Consider the following 25,187-nt stretch of genomic DNA (forward strand, 5'->3'; position numbering starts at 1 on the left):
GTTGTAGAATATTGTTTTTTTTTTGCAATTAATTGATTTGATTGGTCGTCCGTCGCATGCAATTTGCTTCATAGGATGAATTTGCTCGACAAAATGTATTTCAATTTTATTATTTTGTATCTATGGCAGATGTATATTATTTTCAGCTCCAAAGCTGTTCCATTTATTAGAAAAATGATGCATTCTGGGTCATAATTTTTAAGATTTTTTGCTTTTATTTTTTCAAATTGAATATGAATCAAATAAAAGTGATATGGATCAGTAGGTTTGTGTGTGATTGAGATGATTGGATGAGGTTAATGGACGTTATTCGAAATAGAAATGAAAAAATGATTGATAGTTCGTTTGAATACATATTTGCAGTAATTTTTACTTATAAAAATTATAAATTTAGCTAAAAACAGAAAGTGATGAATAATTTTCAAAAATATACATTATTTATTGGACAGATGTCAAAGTCCATTAAAATTTGTTCTCTATGCAAATTGGTTTTTTGGCGCCATATGCAATATTATTTTAAATTTTTCCAGCCAAAATACTTTGGCATAGAATTTTTGAGGAAAGAAAATATTTAAAATTGTATATATTTTCACTTTTATGAGGAGAATATAATTTTTCCAACAGGAAGAATATTAAGAAGAATTTAATAAATAAATCTTTTTGTCTATCCTTTTATATATAGTTTATTAGTCTAATCTGTGCACGTATTTAAAACTGTCACTAATCGTCGTTTCCCATAGACGTGTTTATCATTTTCAATAAAGACTTGGCTACATGATATCGAATAGGTACGTGCAAAGATTCCTTTTATTGTCAACTTTTCTCTTTTAAGTTATAAATGATAAAAGTTTCTGTGAATGTGATGATTTTTAACGCATAAAAGGAACTTGAGATTCAAATTGTTACTTCTTTTTAATTTATTTATTTTTTTCTGCATTGAAGAAAAAAAAAATTCAATGCAAAATGTAAGCATTAAATATTTTTACTTGCGATATAGGTACTATATGGCAAGTTTAGGATACGTAAAAAAAATCGAACTCGAGATAACAATTTTATATGACATTACGATGATGGAGAATGCCAAAAAAGTGGGTCCGGCAATTCTGTCTGTCTGTCTGTAAGAACCTCGAGCTACAGCCTAAACTACTGAAGCGATTTTCTTCAAACTTGGTAGTTAACAGTTTTGGGTGATTCCCTAGAGGACAAATTGAAATTCTTTTTTAGGTCCAATACTAACGGTACCTATCATAAAACGGAAACAGAAAAGATGATTTATTTCCGAAACGGTTCTAACGATTTTGATTAAAAATTTTCTGCTTAGTATTACAGATAAGAGCCTCCTTCGAAAATAAAAAAAAATATTTTTTGTACCGTTATTAACGGTACCTGTCATAGAACGGTTTTTTTGATTTATGAATTTCTCATAAACGACAAAACAGATTCCGACCAAATTTTTAATACAGAAACGTTTAAACAATCATTATTTAAAAAAACTTTAAATTTTTCAAAAACACGTTTTTGGATTTTTAAAAAATATTTCAAAATTTTTTTTTTGAAAAATCAATTTTTTGGAAACGGGAAAAATTTTGAAATTCCGTTTTATTGTGTAAATTAATTATTTATTCAAAATGGCATATCAACTTATTTTTTTGAAAAATGTTAGAAAATTCTTATATATAAAAAACTATTTTTTAAAAAACCGCTCTAATAATTTTCGAATTTTTTTTTCCTAAAATTCCTTTTTATACTAGAAATAAAATGGCATACTTAGTTTTTTGTAAAAGATCATTTAAAACGGTATTTAATTATTTATAAAAACAGATTTGTTTTTTTTTGAACCACTTATGAAATTTCTTGAAAATATCAAATTTGAAATTTTCTCTTATTTTGTTCAATGAAAATCTTTAACATTAAGTAACTTTTACCATAAGAGCAAGTACGTGCGACCCCAGTCGTGAAATTTATTTTTTTTAATATACTTAATATACTTTTAATTAAATACTTATTTCAAGTTTCATATTGAACCTAATGTATGACGAAATAGTCAAAATTGAAATAAATTTGATAAAAATTTAAAAAAAAAAATATTTAATGCACACATTTTGGGTTGAATTTTTTTTCAGTGCAGAATTTTTTTCATTTGAAACAACATTTCTTTTTAATGCAAATATTTTTCAGTTGCAATAAAAAATTTTTTTTAATGCAAATTTTTTTTCTATTGCAATTAAAAAGTTTTTTTTTTAAAGCAAATTATTTTTATTTGCAATATTTTTTTTAATTTCAAATGAATTTTTTTTGTTAATTGATATTTTTACAATCGTGTAACCCAAAATTAGCCGTTTTTTCTCCTCCTTTCTCTTAGTAAAAAATTATTTTGCATAAATTAAAACTGCACCATCAAAAAATATGCAATTGAAATTTAACTATCCTTGATTGCAATTGACACCTTCGAAATGCCATTTACCATGTTTTATTAATTGGCGATAACCTTTAACATGTTATTTTTGTGCTGGTACTTCAATGTGTCTTATACCGTGTCACAATACCCGCACAAAATTATTATAAATTATCATAAAAAGTTTTCTGTTAAGTTTTTTTGCACATAAATCTTATAATCAAGATTATATTGAATTAACAAGAAGTAACAAGCAGTCAAGTATATGAGAAATTAAGTTGGATTTGTTGTGTGGTGAATGCTAAAAGGAAAGTTATGTTTCAATTCTGGTTGAGTTGTCATTTTTCTTATCGAAAGATGATTATATCAATAATCAGGTGTTTTCATAATTAATTAATAGTGATGTGCCGATTTGGTTGTGTATTTGGTCAAATGGAAAAACATGGTATATGTGAAGACAAAAGTGTTTCCAATTAACCTTTCGGCATTACAACTTTAATTTTTACATATCAGTTGTTGGAGTGTAACGAAAACGATCAACATTCTATTACTTACCGAAAAATTGATGCATAATCTGCTCAATTTTTTTTTTTACAGTCATTTACTTTGAAATATAGCAGAATAAAATGAAAAAAAAAAACGTTTTTTATTGCGAAGGACTCCTTTTTTGTGATTGTTTTATTTTTTCCCCAGTACCTAGTGGCATAGAAAAAATATTTTTTGAATTTAAGTTGGGTGCCATTTGGAAGGAAAAACAAATACTATTGGTTTTGAGTTGGGCGCCACTTATCAAAGTAGTATAGGTAATATGCTTTATTTTTTTAAGAAATAACATGTTTGTTAGATTACTTAAGCAAAAAATAGTTGTAGACGAAGTAAAAGAATTTTATTTGTTTTCACATTGGGCGCCAATTTTTTTTTTTAAGCATTGAGCTTGGTATGAAAAGGCGTACAAAGACGTGGACTTAAAAGCAATATCGAAAGAAGATTCATGAATATACTCAAAGAAGAACTTAAATTTAAATTTTACATGACTCGAGGAATTAAATTTCTTAAGGCAAGGACTTTATTACTCAATTTTGATGTGTAAAACGTTGCTTTCAAGACATAAAAAGCACTGAGAAATTAGAAATGGATCCACTTTCTTATCTGATGTATTCACCATATTATATCCACCATATTTTAAAGAAAAATATTGAACGTGAAATTGGGTCTATTAATGGAGAGCCTCATAGATGAATGATGCGAATGATGGCTAAGAGGTTGGAAAAAATTAGTGGTAACAGAATGAAAAATAATTTGAAAAACGCAATTAAAAATTATTTGTTTATTTATGAATAAAAAATAAGAGCAAAAATGTGAGTTCCACATTGGGCGCCATTTACTAATTTTTACTTGCTCTATAGGGCAAGTATTGGTTTCGTGTCAAAAAAATAATTCGAGGTTTTAATCAAAACTAACATTACGATAATGGAGAAGTCTGAAAAAGTGGTTTTCGTCATGACGTCCGTCGGTCTGTGCGTCGGTGCGTCTGTGCGTCTGTGCGTCGTCAAAAAAAGGTGTACAAGAAGCTGCAGCCTAAACAGGTGGACGAATTTTCTTGAAATTTGGTACAGATGATTATTTCGTAATTTCCAAGGTTGGTTTTTTTTTGTTTTTTAATATCTCGCCTAGAACGTATACCTCCCATACAAACTTTTCGAGGTATTGCAATTTTCTCGAAAACGGCTCTAACGATTTTGTTTAAATTTGACACAAGTAATGCTGTACGTATATCTAATATAACTGCGTTTTTAGTTTTTCTCAAAAAATACGGATAGTGGAAATATGACAATTTCTTTTTTTTTAATCGCTAATGTCGGCTCTTCCCGTGTATCGTTAATGAGTTATTGCAATTTTCTCGAAAACGACTCTAACGATTTCGATTAAATTTGGTATTCGTTATAGTCTTAATGAGTCTAACAAAACTGCGTTTTTAGTTTTTCACAAAAATTTCCTAGAGCGGTATGGCGTTGCCGTTTTCTGCCAAATTGATGCATTTTTTAGTTAATGTCGTATATTTCATCAAAGGCTAAGCCAATTTTATTAAAAATTTGCAGACAGATATTTCTTGTCATTTAGAAGTGTAAAATGTAAAAAAAATCTAAAATGTTTTGAAAAAAAAAAGTTTAAATGGAATTTTTTTACTTTTATTTTTTTTTTTCAAAATTTAACGAAAATCTTTAATTTCCAATAGTTATCTTAGATATAGATACTTTGAACTACAAGAGCAAGTACGTGCGGCCCCAGTCGTGCATTTTATTTTTTCTGCATTTCAATTTTTATTCCATTTGCAAATTGAACTTTAAACAAGGCTGAAAGAATTTAAAATTAAAACAAAAATTTAGTTTATCATTGGGCGCCATTTACAATGCAATTTTTCTGTATTGTTTTACGTTGGGCGCCATTTTCAAATCCAGAGTTTCATTTAAAATACTGCTCGTCTCAATGATGTTTAAAATAACTTCAATATTGTATCGTCTAACTCGCTACAATGCCATTCAAAATACTATACACTCTGCTTGTAAATGTAAACAAATAAAACATAATTTTTTCTGTATTTAATTAAATAGAACATCCGCAAAAAAATACATTCGCACATATTGTAAAGTGCGTTTTCTTTCTCCAAACGTACATGGCAGCGCAAAAAAAAATTTGTTTTACTCAGATTTATTATTTCCATATACCCCAACAACCCGCACGAAATAAATAAAAAAAAAAAAATAAAACCAAACCAAATACAAACAAAGATAAAAAGATAAACATTCATATTTACTTGCTCACACAAAACATACATACAATACATAAATAATGATAAATGCACTGCAAAAGCCAACACACAATAAGAGTTTGTTCCGAAAATAAAATCAAAACTAATTGATTATACCCTCGCCTCGGGGCAAGTATGTAAGCAAAAAGAGAGGTTATATTCGTAGTTGGTGATTTTTACATGATTTTTTTGGTTTCAATGCCCCTACTCAATATATTATTATTTATCTGTTTGTCTCTATCTCTCCTTTCTCCTTGTTATAATATAATATCTGGCCACTTTGACAGATGGAAACCCCACTGATGTCAAATGGTCCATATACACAAATTGACTGTGATGTGCTGAAAGTCATGTCGCGGTCAGCTTCGAAGCCCATAACTACTACCGAGTTTATCTGAGAGATAATATTTTGATATTGTTGTATCCCCATTTGTATCTTTCAGACATAACATTCAATGAGATAAACAAACCAACAGTAGCAGCCCCCAGAAAAGATACTCTACTCTACTTCTATTTAAACTGTCTGGGGGAGGCTATATGTAAGCTACTGGTCAGAGTACTCTTAAACAAACATATAAAAAAAAAAGATGTCATCTTGTCAAGCCTATATCCCTCCCCAAGCCACATATTCAGCGAAGAATTAAATTAACTATACACAGCATCAGCATTGGATAAAACGAGAGATGGTTACGATGCTGCTGATGATGATGATGATGTCTGTGTGTAAAAATCTGGCAGTCGTTTAAAAAAAAAAGAGGCCCAAAGCCGAGATCATCCACCAACTCAATGGTTACGTACACACAAGCGAAATAAATCTCTTTTGTTCCATTAAGTGGACGGTCAATTATTCTATTAAAGTCTTGAAATAAAAATTATTATCCCGAGTTTTGTTTGTATACCTACTCTAACCCAGCCAGCTACTGTATCTGATGGTAGAAAGATAGCAGATGTATCTATGAGATAAATAAACACATATAACTACAGACCTAAACAATTGTCTAATCATAGATACTCATAGATGCACTGTTTAATGCCCATAGATACTTTTTTTTTTCATATAGAATTTCAAACCCACATAAATCTGCCCGTGATCATCGGTCCAAATTTCGTTTTTTTCTAGTGTTGTAGAGTGTATCTGGATATGGACATTCTGGTGCTGCTGAAACAGATTGATAAAATCGGGAAAGATCTACTTTTGCTTCCAATAAAAATAATATTCGAGGTGGTAGCGGAGCGGAGGGTTTGAAGAGTATCTGCAGCTTTTCCTTTTTGGGCGTTATTTTTTATGAAGTCCATAAGCGCGAATTGATCGAACGATATAGTAGAAATAGAAAAGGCTTTGTGCTGCAAGTCGATTGAGTAATCTGTGCTCGGTGAACTTGAAATTGATTAACTGGAACACAATAGCTAGAGGGAGATGTTTTATTGTTTTATCTATAACTTTTTTTTTTGTATTTCTTCAAACTATCAATTGAAAATGTTCGTAACAATATATTTTACTTTTTTTTTTTTTCTTGTTTTTTGATGATAATTGAAAATGATTGTTTTATTGAAAGGATGGACGCTTGACACTTTGAGGTGTGATGTATTATTTTTTTTTAAATAAAAATAAAAAAATTGTAGTTTAATGTGGGTTGACGACAAAAACAGTAGGGATATTATTGTCACCTTAGATTTACAGGAGAAAGATTAGATAGATTGTGAGTGAGTAAGTGGAGAGGTCAATCTAATTGACTTTCGTTGTTGTGCAGTCGGTTCATTAAGCGGTAGGTAGGTAGCTGTTCTGTATAGCTTAGGTGCAGTGTTCAATTTATGGAATAAATTCAATATTCTTATATAGAGATACAAATTTGATCGAGATCTAATATTATTAGATAAAATGGATTAGTTGCGAAATTCATTTGACAAGAAAATGATCTCGATCGGGAGTCCATAATTGAAAATAGTTTTTGGTATACCTATAGAAATGGTGTTGTTCAAGATTTTCTTTCCGATGAAAGATAAAAAAACATCTAGATATTGAATACGTTTCGAAATAAACGAGCTTTTGATTACCTACTTAATATTTATCTTCAAGCTGAAAATATTTTTATGTCTGTCAGTTAGAAGTTTTCAAAAGTCACTAAAACGCATGAAAATTATACCTAATCAATCGATGAAAGATTGACAAATTAGCTATTTATGTGTCCTACAATCGTATCAAGGTACGTTTTCAGCAGCTCATCTAAACCGTCAAATATTATTTCGTCAATACAACTTATTTTGAAAAAATTTCGGAAAACCATGCATAGGTTTTATAGCAAATACATTATGTACTTGTAATAGCAAATTGATATATGTACAAGTACATATATAAACTGGTTTTGATATGCATACAATTTGGATTGAAAAGTTCATACTTTGCAATTTTTCTAGTACCTAAAAGCATTTACTATTTTTTATGAATTATTTAAATTAATTTGATACGCCTAATAAAAGTTTGTTTTTTGTCCACCAAGAAAAAGACTAGTGCCAATAATTTTTGAAAATAAAAAAATTATTAGCAGCATATAGCATTCGATTTTTTCTGCCCTGTTCGATTTCACTAGTCAAAAAGTGTTTTTTTTTTATAGAAATCAAAGTATATTTTTCTAATGGTTTTTTGTGCGCTGAGCTCAAATCTAAAGTCAGAAAAATTCAAAAATCAGAAAAATAGTATTTCCGACGTTCAAAATTCAATATCTCAAAAACTTTGCACGTTAGAGCTATTCTAGTGTTTGATTCAAATTTAAAAGGTCAATGACCATTAGAAAAGTATAATTTGGTTTCTATGGAAAATTATTTTTCGCCAATATTACTGTCGTTTTTTTGTTTTTTTCAATTATTGTTCTCAATATTTGCTAAAACAAAAGTATAGTTTTTCCATACAATCTTTAAAAAACGGTTTTAAGCTAAATAGTTGCATTCCAAACTTTTCAAAAATTAAAAGTTTTTTCGGTAACTTTTTTGATTGAAAAATAGGCTATTTTTTCAAATTAAATTCGTCAAAAATTAACTTTTTGCTCAAAAAACATTTTTAATAGATAGAAAACATAACAAAGTAATTTTTAACCAAGTTTTGTTAAAATCCAACTATTTTTGTAAAAGATACAAATAAAAAATAAACAAATCGTATTTTTGCATTTTTTTCAATATTTTTGAGGTTATAGAAAAAAATTGTTTGAGTAAAAGTTGTATACATTTATACTACCTACAACTTTTGCGTTTGACTTTTTTCGATAGGACGTCTAATTTTGACAGAAATTGTAAAAAACCATGATTTTTGACACCCACCCCACTTTTTCGCCCACCCAACCCCTTTCCCCCAATTTTTTTGTGGGCAATTTATTTTTCCCCTTTCATATACCATTTATCCTAAATTTTCCCACCACTCTTATGCTGCAAAATAATTTGTTTAACTTTTGCCTTCTGAAAACCGGATTGGCACTGGTCTAAAATACTAGTTTAGTACCATTTTTTTTTGTCGAGTTTGAACATTGCCTAAAGCTTAAAAGTGTTTACTTTTCAAATCAAACTATACAAATGAAGAGTCACCAAACAAACATTTTTTGAAAAATTTTGACAAAAAGTATTAAGTTGGCACTTCTGGCTTACAGAATTCTATCATGTGAAAAAGTTTATTTTTAACATATTTTTGTTTACTTTTCCAAATAGCGAATAAAAGCAGTCATTTCTTTTAAGTTTTTCTGTTTTCTTTAGTTTTAAAAAATAACTCCTGCAAATTAAGAACGATACGGTACAGACCGGCATATATTTTTGTTACACCATTCTCATCACGAAATTTTTCGTAATTTAACTATACTTTTCATTGAGAACATTGTCATTTAAGTTGAAAAAAGGTCGCATAGTGCAGTGTTCTTCCGTGATAAGTTAAATGGAGAAATTCAGTTAACGATGGTCCTGCAAAACAAGAGCCAATCTAAATTATTACAATATTACCGTATGCCCATTTTTTGTCCAACACCATCGATATCTTGTTAATTTTTATTACATTTGGTAATGAAAGCTAGATTCTATCTTTTTGGGATCAGCTAATGATTTCAAACTAGAATTTTTTTCCTTGCTTTTCAAAAGATCAACTGACATTTTGTTTCTTTTTGATTTATTCTCTCCAAAAAAAATGTATATTATAAGAAGAGTTCGATAGCTTCACGAAACCATGTTGAATTTATCTTAAAAATATAAAAACCACTCATTAAATAAATCAAAATTATTTTCACAACCCTTTAAAAATTTTTTTCTTTTCCTTAAAAAATAAACATCGAGCTGCCCCAATATACCTTCATAAATTAGAAATAAAAAAAAAAGTCAAAAACATTGGACACATTATTCGCCGCCATTAAGACCAAAAACACATTTTTAAAAAACATTTCTCAACCAGAAAAGTAAAGCAAACAAAAAAAAAACAACATATCAAATCTAATATAATTGATTTAAATATCATAAAGCTTCCTCAGTTTTCACATATTATGATGAATTTTTGATAATATTTCCTGTCCACGACACTTTTACGGTTACTTTCAAAAGTTATTTATTCCTCAACCGAACATTTTTTCCCAACACTAATTTCCTTCGAAGGAACTCAAATAAATCACTCTCTAAATATTCCGAATCTTGTTTTTTTTTTTTTTTAATTTCTTAGACATAAGTTATCAAATGAACAACGCCGACAACAGGAGTGGATTCAACATGGCTCAGTATGGGCTACAAATTTTTGAGGGCCCAAAAAAAAAAAAAAAAACAAAAACTAGCAGAGATAAATTCGAAAAAAAGACTGTAAAAATTTGATATTCCTTAAAAAGAAGTCTTTCTTATTAATCCCAAGAATTTGAGGCCTTCCAAAAATATATATAAAAAAGGGCGCTTAACATAATATGTATTTCTTTTTAATTCTTTCAAAATCGGCGTTATCTGATTTCATTTTTTTTTTTAATCTTAAACACAATTTCAAAATGTCTGAATGCAGTAAAAACGAAAATTGTCATCGGGCCCCTCAATTTCGAACTCCAACCGGGTCTTAAAAAACAACTCAAATGTTGCATATGACAATAATGTGTGATAAAATGTCCACATAAATTGTCAAAAGAATGTTTTATAAGTTTTACAACAAAGCAAAGTTCACACAAAATTGTTTAGATACACTATTAATGTGGAGCTTTTCGTATATAAAGATACATCCTTAATTTGTGTGTGTTTACATCTTTTTTTTCTTTAAATATGATTCGATGCGCTACCCCCACAATAATAAACGGAAACGGTATGATATCCACTTCTTCTAAAGAAAACATCAAACAGATGTGCACGCAATAAAACACCAAATCTGCCAAGTCACGAGGAACGAAACAGAAACTTTTTGATCATTAAAAACTTAACTTTCATCCGAGAAATATACACATTTCGGCTAATTTACGATAGAATTCGGGCAGGATTTTGTACACAAAAGAAAAATTAAATTAATTCTTAAAAATCTAGACTGACTATAGACAAGCCCCATGAAACGGTGTAAATCTAATTAGGAATATAATAAGCGAAAGAACTACTGATCTTTTATAAATAAAAATAGATTGTGTCCCCAAAAAAATTGTTTTTGAAATATAAAATCTCAAGAATAGAAAATTGTATTATTAGAGATCATTAATGTGTGTTTCCCTGACCCAAAAAAGTTACACCTAATGGATTTTTTTATGAAAGGCTTAAAACAGTGTTGCCATGATATTTTTTTTTATTTATGAAAATTATATAGAAAAAAAAATCAGACAGCTGGGAAGGGTATCTACCTACTTTCTTAGAAGTAATTAATTCAGTTAAGTTGACAAGAGAAAATATATGATAAATGATTATTTTGAAAAGGCATGTAAATTATCTAACCTGGCGGAATGTGGGAGGTAAGAAGTTTTAATTTATAGACTATGAAAAGCTTAAGAAGTATGCAGATTTGAAACCAAAGATGGATATTATAAATAGGAAGATTTCCTTTTATCATATTGAATAATCTGAAAGAACGGACATGGGTTCAGTTATACTGAAACAAATTTTAAAACTATGCAGCATTAGACACCATTTCTTACTAAAATGAAAAAAAAAAAAAAAAAACGAAAGTATGAAAGAAAGTGTACAAAATATTCAAATCTATATGGGTCAGACAATTTAGTCAAACAATAGTCATGAAATCGCATTTTTTGCGAGAAAATTGGTTCATCGAGTGTACCTTCATTAGAGTGGGCCGAAAATTTTTTTTTTCGAAATTCAAATCATAATATCGTGGAAAAGTTGTGAATGGTGAAGACTAACCCTCTGTAGGCACACCTCTTTTTTGTGACGTGATAGGCACACGGGTGCGAATTTGGTTTATACTTTTACATGTCGCTAAAACTTTTTTCGGTCACAATATTTTATAGAGAATCAAGTATGAAATTGATGTAGAATATTCCGAGGAATTCGAATATTGTATTCCGATAAAAAATATTTTCACCCTTATAAAGAGACTTTTTTGTGACCACTTTTTTGAAAAATCGTAATTTTTTTATTTTTGTCCTGCCAAATTCGCACCCGTGTGCCGACAGAGGGCTAAGAAGGGTTTAAAAAATAATCAAAATCGGTTCATATCTTTGAAAAAAAAAAAAATTAAAAAAACTGTAGGTATTTTTACAAAAAAAAATTTGACACCACCCTAATATATTATTTTTTGAACATAATAGCTTTAGAAAACTCATATATGAGCTAAATATTAAGTAGACAAAATTGGTTCGAATTGGACTTCCGATCACGCATGTGTTTCAAAATATGTCAAAAAAAGGCAAAAATCCTTTTTTTTATGATATTTTTTCTTTTTTATAAACTAATTGTTAAATTATTATTTTTGCGAAATAAGTAGTAAAAATGAAGTTGACACAACGACTGAAAGTAATGAACTCGCTGAAGATTTAAAAATCTTTCGATCAAAAACGCTTTAACTCTTTACCATTCTCCTCGCCGCACAGTGGTGCCTTTGGTGCATTTTAGGTTCAAAAATCATTTCCATTTCATTTGATAAAAGGTCATGAAATTTAGTACACTGTAGTATATTAGTATAAAAAAAAAACGAAAAAGCTTGAAACTTTTTTTTTTACTCAAAATTGTGGTTCCAAAATGGCTTACAAAATAAGCGTTTATAGAATTTTCATTTTCGAAACTGTTTATAAGCTAAAAATTTAGCTAAATTGATGTAAAACAGATGTTCTACTTTTGATATACATATGTAGGTACAACTGTTCATATCTAATGAAAAAAATCAAACATTTTTAAAATAAAGTTCAAAATGTTTAGTAGGTACTAAAATTTGGTTTTTAACTCCGAAAAAAAAATTACAAAATCGAAATGGTTACATTAACAGTGGTAAGCCTTTTTATGTTGTTGTTGTTTGATTATCATCTGTGTCAACAAAAATTAAAATTTTTTGGCTTAAAGTGTTCCCATTAGCTAATTAATGGAATGAAACATACCTCAACCATCACAAACATAGAATGATAATCCCACACAAAATCCCTGATGACATTTTAACTGAATTATTACAAAATCCACAAAAAAATCTCATTCTTAAAAAATATTTTTTTCATAGAAAATTTTAGTAGAAGCAAAAAAAATCATCTGTTTTTGTTTTATTTTTTTTTTTCTTAAGAGGATACGAATATTTATTTTATATTTTTGGCTTACGGGAGAACATCAGCCGGATGTTTATTTTTTTGTTCTTTTCAACTAAAAAAATACTAATACTAAGTCCAACAAGCGATTTCCATTCATCCTCTAAATCGACTGACTGACGACGCGACGACTCGAACGCCCCCAAAAAAAAAATTGTGAAAACAGAACAGGTGCCAAAAAAATAGACAAACAAGAATAACATCAAAATGCCGTGTTTTTCACAACAATTTTTATTTTATTTTATTTATTTTGTTTTTTTTTTTGCCGGGGATTATCAAGAAAAATCACCACCCGCCTGTTAAACGTCAGAATTGTGCACGTCACGTCATTCTGTCATTTATCAGGTCAGATTTTTCCTTCCTTCATGATGTCTTGTAGTCTACTTCGAAAGACTTCAAAACTAAATTACAAGTTTGTAGAAATGACACATTTGTAAACAAAAAAAAACTTTAAAATGCCCAATTTGTCTTCCATTTTTATGACAACAAAAACAACAACAAATATAAAAAGAAAAAATTGTTATTTTCATGCTCGTGGACTGAATTAATTTTATCAAATTTGACAAGCGAATAAGTCGAAAAAAAAACAAACAAACAAAAAACTTGTACCCTCAATCCGTCAGTGACGTTTCGCATATCAATTTTGCGTGTTGCTAGTTTCAGCTTCGATAACGAAAAATTCGATTTGCATAATTTTTCATGTTTCGCTTGATTACGAATAAAACAGTAAAAGAACGAAATCATGTTCGAATTTCGAAATAAAATTTTGGCACTTTGCCTCGAAATTGATTGCACATTGACAGTTGTAGTTGTTACATCCGTAATTTTATGTTGTTGCCGATATGATTTATTGGTCTGAAGTTTTGACAGGTTGAACGCCATTTTGGTAGCTGCTCGAAGAGTCGTTAAATGGATGAGTTTTAAGTGCGTGGATGTTGAAGTCGTAAAATTTGATTCAGTTTCAGCTAAAAAGGAATTTCTTTTTTATGGAAAAATGGTTTCATGAGAATGAGAACTACTCTGTCATTAAAGCCCTGAGATGGTGTTGAGAGTTCTTTAGTTGATGCTGCGAGGGAAAACTAGAAAACTCATGCACAATTAAAGGAAAGATCTTTGTTGCCACTCTACACTCTCTCTCGGACTGCAATCATCAAACATTCAACAAAGGATACGATTGTAAAAATAAGAAAGATAATGTCGGCTTTTTATGTGAAGTTCGGTGGCCTATTCGATGTCAATGGTCGATTAGCAAAAGATACACAAATGTTGTAAGTAATTTAGAGATGGCGATAAATTACTGGTTTGTTTTCTGACGAATAAAATGTACATCGAGCGGCAGCTTCAATTTTTTTTTTAATGATCTTTCTGTCTCTCTTCTCTATTAAGACTGGGTTCCCTTTTTCAGCAAAGTCAAATCTCATGTAAAAGCATTTGTGTGTATTAGTGAATGTGTTTCGCTCTCTCGCCATCGAATTCTCTGGTTTTTTACTCTCAGGATGTTGGTTATGGTTTTCATTCATTGTCTCTTTGTGAGATCGCCATCGCACTCACGCGTGCGGGGTGACATGCAAATGGATGTAGGTATACTACATAGATCTTTATATGGATATGGTGTTTGTGGACGAAAACTGGTTTGAAATTCAATATTTTCATGAAAGATTTCTGGAGTGTATACCTATTTATTTTTGAAATGAAAACTTGTTTCCATGTTGCTGTTGTGGATGGCATTTGAGTTTTTTGTGTATCAGAGAAATTTTTTGCATTATAATAATAATTATAGTTGTTCAGCGGAGAAGCAGGTAGAGGATGTGTTATATGGGTGCATTGATATAATATACTTGACAGTATCCTTTGTGTAGTTTGTATAAAAATATGAGTAGATGCGCAGAAGGATTGGTTTTCAGGTTCTTGCTCACTTTTCAGTTGTTCTTCGTTGAGCAATTTTTTATCTCGCACACGCGCGTGCCGGCTGACATGGAAATGTATTTACTTACAATATATAGAATGTTTAGGTTCTTATCTATATGTTGTTTGAGGATGGACTCGATATCAATCCAATTTACTTTCAACACCTTTTTAATAAAGATTTTTTTAGAGTCACCAATGCAATGAACTCAGTTGAATCGATTTTGTTTTTTATTTACCTATACCTACATTATTAGGAAACAAAAATAAGGCAGCATTAATAACACTGGTCAACAAAATTGAACTTTTTTTTTGCCACAAGAACCAAGATATACTTTTCTATAGGTTTTTGATATGCTGAACTCGAATCTGAAGTCAAAAAAAATTTGATTGGCCTCCGTTTTTGAGATATAACAGTTATAAAATGCTGAAAAACGTCATTTTGGCTCTTTTCTAGCTTCTGTTTTTATGTGGGGTAATTCATTATAAACAAATTTGTTGCCAATAGCATTTTTCTGATTGCGCATTCGAGTTCAGCAACTCAAAAACCTTTAAAAAAGTATATTTTGGTTCTTGTGGCAAAAAAAGTTTAATTTGTTTGGCCAGTGCTATTTCTGAGTCAAAGACCACTCCTTAAATTTTAAATATCTCGGGAAGTAAAAAAGATATTGGAAAGATTTAAACATTTTTTGAAAGAATAAAACCAGTTCTTATAGGAACCGTTACAAATTTTTTCATAAGAAACTACCCCACATAAAAACATAACCTCGAAAACAGCCAAAATGACGTTTTTCGGTATTTTCTAACGGTAATATTTCAAAAACGGAGGCCAATAAACATTTTCTGACTTCAGATTCGAGTTCAGCATATCAAAAACATATAGAAAAGTATATTTTGGTTCTTGTGGCAAAAAGCTTGTTGACCAGTGTAACTTATAAGTTACTTTTTTTTAAACCTTGAAATTAATTTTTCAACTATGTAATCAAAGTTTAGGGAAGTTTTCAAAATAATTTTCAAGCTCAACACTTTGAAAAAAAAATGATCTATTTTTTCAAACTGATATTTTATTTATAAATTCAGATAGGCATTAGCTACTTTTTTGCTTGTTTCCTCAGTAGGTGTAATTTTAAAAACTTTGTTTTTGCTAAGGAAACATACTGAGCATCTTCACCTATTCAAAACTATTTCTATAAATACCATCAGGTGCATTCTAACCACAAATACACTTATATAACCCTTTACACATTCCCCCGCGAAAATATAACTATTATACCTACAAACCTACAAAAAAAAACCGAATCCGCAACATATAAACAAAGACTATGAAAAACAAAACGATATATTTATATTATATAACCCCGCACGCACGCGCGAGTGTAGTATAATAAACAATACAACCCAGAAATCAACCTAAATATAGAAATCAATCATTGTGCACAAGCACATGTCAAATGTCAATACACATTTTTACACACAAACAAATATCTAATCCTTTACCTATATCCCCGCACCCAAAAGTGTCAACTCGCAACCGCGGGTGCGATATTATAAACACGAAATGAATTGTTAGAAAAAACCCAAGAGTCAACAAGAACAAAACAACCCTTTTTGAAAACAAAAGATAATGATCTTGCAAAAAATATCTACTATCTACCTACTCTCTTCATAATTTCATGAATGATTTCTGCCTGCCTGAGTGAGGAAATAGGAAACAAAAAAAAAAAAGTACATATTATGTAAACACAAAAAACAAAAACAAAATATAACGAGAAAATGAGAGCGCAAGAACAAGTTTTTTTTCAATAAATAGAAAAGAACAGAAAAAAAGAGTTCATCAGCGCCAGCTTATGCGTGGCATTCTTTTGAACTAAATTTGCATGTGTGCGTGATCAATGGAATTTTCAAAGTAAAAAAAGCTAAAATAGACACTTTTTCAACAATTTATATTAAAAATACTGTGAGCAAAAATATATATTTTTTTTTTGAAACTGATTTGAAATATAATGAAAAAAAATAATAAAAATAAATTGTGGATGCTTTGACTGCCCCTTCTTCAAAAACAGAATGCAAATATTGGTTTATTAAAATCAAATTTTTAGTGTGTAAATAAAAAAAATATTTTTTTTTGGCAAACGGGTTGCATGAACAACTTTATTAACTTCTCATTAAAAAATACAAAAACATTTTAAAAAATAATCACGCTTTGCCCCACGACCAAAATGCTAAAAAAGTGCATTTTGACACCTTTCCTTCAAATTAACCGTTCAAATCAACTTCAAATTAAATTTTAGAAATTTTATTGGATTCTCCTAATTTCCCTTTATTGTTTTCTTTTTGTTTCATCTAAAAACACTAATAAACGGTAAAGTTATTCTAAGAAGAGTGAGTAAAAAAAACATGAAATTACAACAAATTAACGAAGCTTTTTTTCTAATAAAAAAAAAAAAAAAAAAAACTGTTTCGCGTACTGCATGAAAACACATTTGATCATTATAAAACAAAAAAAAAATAAATAAAAAGTTTATAAACAACGGTGCCCCAACCAAAATTCTGATTCAATCTAAATTTGCAGGAAAAAAATCATTTTCGACCCTTATAAAAATCGCACAAGAAATGTTTCTAAAATTTAAATGATGCAAAAATATTTGTACGTTTATTACCTTTTCAAAAAAGTACGTTTCATAAGATTATCTTATAAACTGCAAAAGTTATACAACAATTAGTCAACCGTCTTCCATTAAAATGCTATGGAAACCCCCCCTTAATGCGTTTTGTTTATGCGCGCACATGAGTTAGTTGCAGTATAGATATCAGGATTTGGTTTTATTTTTTAAATCAAATACGTGATGTTGCCATCTGAGAGGCTGATGATTTATATTGTGCACTGTGATAAATTCACTGTGAATTTAAAACTAAATTATTCGATCACACTTGGATCGTGAGTCAATTTTTAATTGAATTTTAAGAAGAAAAAAAAAATGAGGTGGTATATTGTGATTTTAAATAAACTGGAATTTATTGTTGAGAGTTCGAAATGAGTTCGTATTCCGTCATAGAAATTTTTTTTAACAATGACTCTTTGCTTTAGACTTTGAGGTGAAAAATCAAATTATCGACTTATGATTCGGGGAAGATATTTTGAAACTTCACAATTTTTGCAATTTGTAATAGATTTTTCGACTTACTTTGTGATGATAATAGCCCTGTTGTATTGGAGGTGGTAGTTTACTTCTAGTAGATTTTTTGGTTAATTTAGTACTATCATCTACTCATGCTCTTCTTCCATAGCCGTATTTAAGGGGGGTTATGGGGTGTAACCCCCCCCCCCCGATATTTGTTTTCAGAAAATCAAAAGATATAGTATAAACAAATACCTACAAGTCTAATATTTGCAGTACTAAATGTTTTGTTACCTATCTGAAAATTTCCCTAAAAGTCTCTACCAATTTCGTATCGTTAAAGAAGCTGTCGATGAAGTTTTTATAAAGAAAAACAACAATTTTGTGGTCCATTACAACGTTTGGTAAGGAATTTTTCAAAAAACTAGTTTTTACCTCTTTGATCATTTCCTTAAGCACTATATGTAAACACCTTAAAATGTTCTTTTAAGAACCCTTTAAATAACACAAGTATTTATCTACAAGGTTTTTGGTGTCGAGACTAAACTATACCTACTTTTTCAAAGGGTTGCTGAACTCGAATCCGAAGACAAAAATATTTGATCACATCTCGTTTTTGAAATATTACCGTTAAATCTATTTAAGTCTTTCCGACATCTTATCCTTTTATTTCAGAGAGTACCTATGTAAAATATTTCGTTATATTTTTAGCTCATGCCAAACAACTTGGATTATTAAAATTTTTATTTTTAAGTATTCCCGTTTTAATTTAGAACTAAATTGATATAATAGAATATATCAATTTTTTGCTACAAAATTTCAGTGGGAGAAAAATTTCATTTTTCAATGTTTTTATATATAAAATTGTGCGAAATAATTTTTTGTATAAAGCCTAATAATGGTTCAAATTTATTTCTTCAAAAAAAATTTTCTTCCTCGCTGACGCTCGCAATTTATATCAAACAACTTATCACTCCTTTTGTACCAATTTAAACTAGAGATGCCGCCGAATATTCGGCCATTTTATATTCGGTACATTCTTAAATTCTTCTACGGTAAGCAGAGCTATTTTAAACTTTTAACTATGAATTTCTCTCCTAAAAAATACTTAAAAAGGATATTGGCAAGTTTTTCGCTCTGACACAGTTCTAATGACTATTTGCTTTAGCGGAAATAAGAATCGACTGCAAATACATATAGTTGATAAAAAAGATTTGTGATTCCTAAAAAAAAATGTCTTCGGTCTGAGGTAAGCTCCACCAACTCCCCCCCCCCCCCCCCCCCCGAAATGAAATCCTAGCTACGGCTATGTCTTATTCCCTAGTAGATACCTACGACACCAAAGGAACAGGGCTAATGAGTAAAAAATTTCTTCTTGCAAAAACTGTGATCGATTTTTGAAGAGTGCAAAACGAAAATTTTGGGTGGACATTGGATAATCATGAACAGATGAATTAGACCTCTTTAGTTAAAAAATGTTGAGGTTGAGTTTTGCAATTTTTGTAAAGACCAAAACTAGGTTAGGTTAGAAAATCATTTGCAATTTTTCCAATATTCTTTTTTTGTGAATAAATAAAATTAAACGTTAAAATTTGTGTATTAATAAAAATGTACTAAAATATTAATTTCATATCTTACCTTCAATACATTGCCAAATCTCCGTTTGCAGGTAAATAAACGTTATCCATAAAAAAGATCAATAAAGCATTCAAAATGATATAAAAAAAAATTAATTTTGATGAATTCGGTAACTTTTAGATATAACTCAATCACTTTTGTTTTATATATTTGTATCTTCGTAATTTGTTATTTAAATTAATAATAATTGACGAATTAAAAATAAAGTTCGCGCACAAAATAAAAATTTAAAATTTGATTTCCACTTAATTCCTCACCGGATATGGCACACTTTAAGTATCTATCAGTGTAGTAGAGGTAGGTAGTTAGGTAACCCTTTCGAATTTTGAATTTAAATAAAAAAACACACTCAAATTATACAATTTTTTCTTTAACAACTCAATTAATATTCTTCTCGTAGTTTCAATTTTAATTTCTAAGATTTTTCAAACAACAACAAAAATACACACAGATAGTGCACATAGATCCGGACACTTGTCTAAACGAGAGAAGAAAAGAAAAACAAAACGCACTTTATCCGAACCCAAAATAATTTTCAATCGGAAACAACCCTCACAACATCAATCTCAATTTCCGGTTGGAGGAAATATCACTTTTATTTTCGAAAATCCTTTTTTTCAAAGTTTCAAAAATGATTTTTTAATAAATTTTTGAGTTAAGGTTTTTTAAAACTTTTTTTCAATTTTTTTTGAAATTTTGATAATTTTTCACTGGTATTCCAAAATTTTGTGTTTTTTTTTTGTAAATTTTCAAAATTCAAGTAGTTTTGAAAAAAAAAATATTTTCCAAATTTAAAAAATTAGATTTTTGAACAATTTTTCAAAAATCTTAACCGTTTTTAGAATTTTTAATTTTTTTTTTTTTAATTTTTGAAAATTAAAAAAATCCATATAACCTTCATCGACGGACGAAGTCACTTCGCAGGCGTACACAATTCAACTGAATTGAAACATACACTCGAAAACATTCGAATTGAGCGCGGGGTTGTGCACTATGCGCGATGGCGATCCGTTGCCGATTCGATTCGAAACCGAGAGAGCATTTAGTAGTTTTTTTTTTTGTTTGTATTTTTGTATTTTTAAATTCAAAAAAAGAAAATATCCGTCCGTCCGACTACCGATCTGCCCGTTGTCGTCGTAGTCGTCTGCCTGCCTGTTCGCTAGCTTCCCAGAAAATATACAATTCTTTGCACGTAAATAAACAAAATGTGTATGTGCGTTGCGTTTGCGTGATGGTCGACGATTGGAGGACTGTTCTGTTGTTGTTGATGGTGCGTCTTCTCCACGGTAGTAGTTGAAACGAAAGTCAAAGAAGCCCAAGGAGCACCGCGCCAAACACCCGTATAAGAAGAGAAAAATGAAATGAGTTGAGTATCTACGAAGTACAACGATGATTACGATAGCGGCGGCGCATTGCCAACATGTGTTCTTCTTATGGTGATCAAGCGATCGGAACCGGGGGGAAAATTTTGATTTTCCCCGATAGATACTTTTGCGAGAAGATATACAAAAAAATCCACGGAGGATTGTGTGATGTTGTGAGTGGAAATGCCGGCCGATTCTTGAGATTGAGATGCGCAAGAAAATTGTGCAGAGTAGAAGTCGAGACGAGATCGTTGTGGTGGTTGGATGCGAGATACGACAGAATGTAACGATCGGTTGGTCGTCGTTTTTGTTGTCAAACTGCCAACTGAGATATTCATTCATGAAATTAAACAAACGAACTTGTGTATTTTGTGGAACGAACATTATTTTATCCATGTTTTATTTTTGTTTTGGTTCGATGTGCATCGACATTGAGTGTTGTGATGTGGAACCAAAAGTATCTGAGAGATACATTTTTACAGTGTTATCAGTTTAAGTCGAATGAGAACTGTATTACCGACAGTGGAAATAAGATAAAAAGCAGTGCAAGTGCATCTTGTTGAATGTTAACTTATAAAATAAATGTTGTTTGAAATGAGCATAAGGTTTGGTTTGGTGGGATAAATATTTCTATCATGCGATTTATTTGTGTTGCATGCAAAAATACTTTCTATTTGTATGAAAGAAATGTTAGTTCATAAACTACCCTTGAAATTTTACCCTGCAGATAAGTATTATTAATTGAATTTTCCGCGAAAATAAGTCTAAAGTATCTAAGCTTTTAAAAAATAAGGTTTCGAAATAAAAACAAAAAATAATTTTAACTTTTTTTTGAAAATTTTGACAGTTAGGTAGGTACATTATTTCGTTTTATTTTAGCGGAATAACAAGAAAACTAATCGAGCTACAAAATCGAGGTTTAAACATTTCATCTGAGTCTAGCTTACATCAAATTTTTGAAAAACAAAAAATTATTTTTGACTTTTGCATTTTTTTTGAATTTTGAAAGCATATTTTTGAGCTAACTTTTTTGAGCATAACCTTGAATATTTTTAAAAGTTTTGGAGCAACAAAATTGGGGCTTACATAAAAATTTCTTTTTTCAAAAGCTACAATAATTATTGACAAAAGAAAAAAAAGAATTATGAAGTTATTCTTTCAAAATGTCTCCATTGGCCACAGCAAACCGGAAGTGCACTTTTTAAATTTAAAATTGAAATGAAAAATGACAAAATAAAACTTTGCGCAACAAATTAGCATTTAACCATGTTTAAAAAGATTTGATTTCTAGTATATTAAGGAATTTAAATAAAAATTGAAAATGCTTGAAGCCGTTCTTAAAAAAAATCCTTTTTTTATAATTATAAAAAAATCTTCGTTAAAAAAAGGTAAACCATTTAAGAGAAAGTATTAATGAACTTAACATAGGAAAATCCATTGGCACGATTTTAAAAAATTGATTTTTCAAAAAAAAAATTAATGTTTTTTTTTTTTAATTTTATTTTGAAAATTTTATATTGCATTACAAAATTTTATATTACAGTTACTTTAACGCTTCTGAATTAAAAATTTCATTTGCAATCGGTTGAGGAGTTTACGAGAAATATTTGCAGCATTACACAAAAAATTTTAATCAAAATCGTTAGAACCGTTCTACTATTTTTTTTAGTCTTTTCGTTATATGGCTTGGCTGGTACCGTTAGTTTTGGTACTAAAAACATTTAAATTTTGCCTCTAGGGAATTACCTAAAACTATAAACAACCACACAGAGAAAAATAGACCACATAAAATAGAACAAAAACAATAAGATTTCTCTATGGTTTTCATCCAAGAAGGAAACCTTATTAAAACAATCGGGTTTTCCTTATTGTTTTAAAATCTGCAAAAAAATAAAAAAACGATGACCAGGCTGGGAATCGAACTGGAGACTTCAAATCATTAGTCGCCCACCTTACCACCTGAACCAACCTGCCATGAAAATATTGATCGCGATTTTTGTTCTAGTGCTAAGTTGCAAAAAAAAATCAACTTTTCAGTCAAATTTTAATAAGATTTTCTCTATAAAAATAATAAGAAATCTCCTTAAAAAAACCTTATTAATCGTTGATTTTAATAAGATTTCCTTATGAAATGTATGGACGGTAAAACAATATGGCAATCTGTTAGTTTTTAGCGGGTCATATTTTTCTCTGTGCAGGTTTAATAATCGCTTTCATAGTTAAAACTCTAGTTGAGGCTTCCGGGACCCACTTTTTATAGCAATTTTAAACAAGAAAAATGTGAAATACATATATAGCGTGTTTCAGGAGGAATGTGCCAAAAATCTAGTGCATGCAGGTTGGGTCAAGACAAGAAAAAAAAACCGAAGGTATTGAATCTATCTCCCCCATGCAGCCAGGAGGCGCAATAATTATCTACAAAAAGTGGTTGTCTGTAAAGCCAGTTTACGGACGATGATTTTACGTGATAACGTCGTAAGAAAACAGGTTGTGTGCTTTTATTTAAAATGAGTCAATTGAAGCGTTTATTTATTTCAACCAATCATAATTTACAAGAATAAGCTACAAAAAATTACCTTTTTTCTTCTCTCATTATAATAATTTTTTATTTTAAAAGCTTACAAAAAAAATTATATTATTAAAAAGCCAAATATTTTTTCTAACTATTTTTAAATTTTTACAATGCGTAAAAAGTAGTATTAAAATAATTTATTAAAAACAATAATTTTTTATGAAAAAAGTGAAAAAATCATTTCCATCACCCAAAAATTCATTTTTTTGATATAAAAACCTATAATAAATTTTATACCACCTGAAAGCTTATTGCTTCAACTCAAAAAATATATATCCATCATGTCTATTAGGCATCTACAAAAAGAGCTAGTACTTTTTGAACTCGATCAATTTTCATCAAAAAAAGCAACAAAAAAAAACGTATAATTTTATGTTCTCACGCTATTGAATCAATTTTTTTTAGACAACCTATAAAAAATTTTATATTATGTAAAAGTTTATAATTTCACCTTTCATATGACGTTTAAATCTTATTTCTGCGATGCCTAGAAAAAAAGTTAGAATTTTTTAAAGCCAACCATGTCGAAATTCCAAACTGAGATTACGGTACTTCCCACACTGATGGCTGTTCATGATCAACAGATCTCCACAGGTGTTTTGAGATATTTCGCAAGTTTTTTAATTCAACATTGTGTAGCTTGTAGTGAATGTACAGTAGGATGTCCGTTATTTCCCAAAGTGATGTTTTCGGGGGTGACACCCCCCAGATCGAAAGTTTAGGGCCTAAATACGGGGAATTTAGCAAAAACAAATTTTTTGGAGGTCATTAACCATTGCCTCTAAGGTCATACTTTCCCCATACAAATTTGTATGGGAAATTTTTAACTCATACATAAAATTTTTTTTCTCTCGAGTTAAATCATCTATTTTTAAAATGTTTGTTGATTCTGGTTGGAAAATAGTTCCTTTCAAGGATTACATTTAAAATTTCCCGTTAAAAATTTTTTTTATATTTTATTTCGGTTTTTAAAATTATAAGCTGTTTTCGTAGTTTTTGCTTTTACTCCAGTCAAAGCGTCATTTGACCTTGCGCTGAGAGGCACTGTGAGTTTTTATTTCTTTAATCGATAGGGGTATATTTAAAAGGCTTAAACCCAATTTCTCACCACCTGATCATTCTTTTTAGCGGAGTTATTCACAAAAATGCATTTTTTGGGATATTTTACTTCTAAGCTAATATCTTTGCTCCAGATTGTCGTAGACCAAAAAATAAACATACATTCTCTTCCTTATAATATTTTCTATTGTTGTATGTAATTTCATTGTATTTGAGTGAGTAAATACAAAATGGCAGCCATTTAAAGTCAAATTCTTGCTGTTAAAAAACACATTTTTGTCATTATTTCGAAAAAAGCTTATATCATGATTAACATTTTTCTAATTAATTTTGTAGCCCTATTCATGTCCTGCATTTTGCAGAAAAAATCAGCTCTTTATCACCAAAGATGGCCGAGCAATTGATAAATGAACGCATGCAAAACCGGTGCGAAAACACCCAAAAATATCGTTTTTTGGGAATAACTCGGCTTCAGAGTGTCCTACGACAAAAAATAAAGCTATTAATTGTTCGTTACAACATTTTCTATCGATTTGATGCACATTCTTTTTGTTGAAACAAATAAAAAATAAGTAATATTAAGTCAAAGTCGTTTTTTGTTTAGCAAA

General features: G+C 29.7%; 1 protein-coding gene across 3 annotated transcripts in view; it reads right to left on the reverse strand.

Moving 5' to 3' along the window:
• The window catches only part of LOC129916685 (fibroblast growth factor receptor homolog 1-like), an 89,404-nt gene extending 68,165 nt beyond the window's left edge, over positions 1-21,239 (reverse strand). Inside the window, exon 1 of one of the 3 annotated variants that reach the window (XM_055996779.1) lies at positions 19,585-21,239. The gene's annotated coding sequence lies outside the window, so the exon portion shown is untranslated. The remainder of the gene's footprint in view (positions 1-19,584) is intronic. The other 2 variants (XM_055996781.1, XM_055996782.1) reach the window with 2 other exon arrangements.
• Between the last annotated feature and the right edge of the window lie 3,948 nt (positions 21,240-25,187).

This window comes from Episyrphus balteatus, chromosome 3 (genome assembly GCF_945859705.1).
Source record: "Episyrphus balteatus chromosome 3, idEpiBalt1.1, whole genome shotgun sequence".
Classification (NCBI taxonomy): domain Eukaryota; kingdom Metazoa; phylum Arthropoda; class Insecta; order Diptera; family Syrphidae; genus Episyrphus; species Episyrphus balteatus.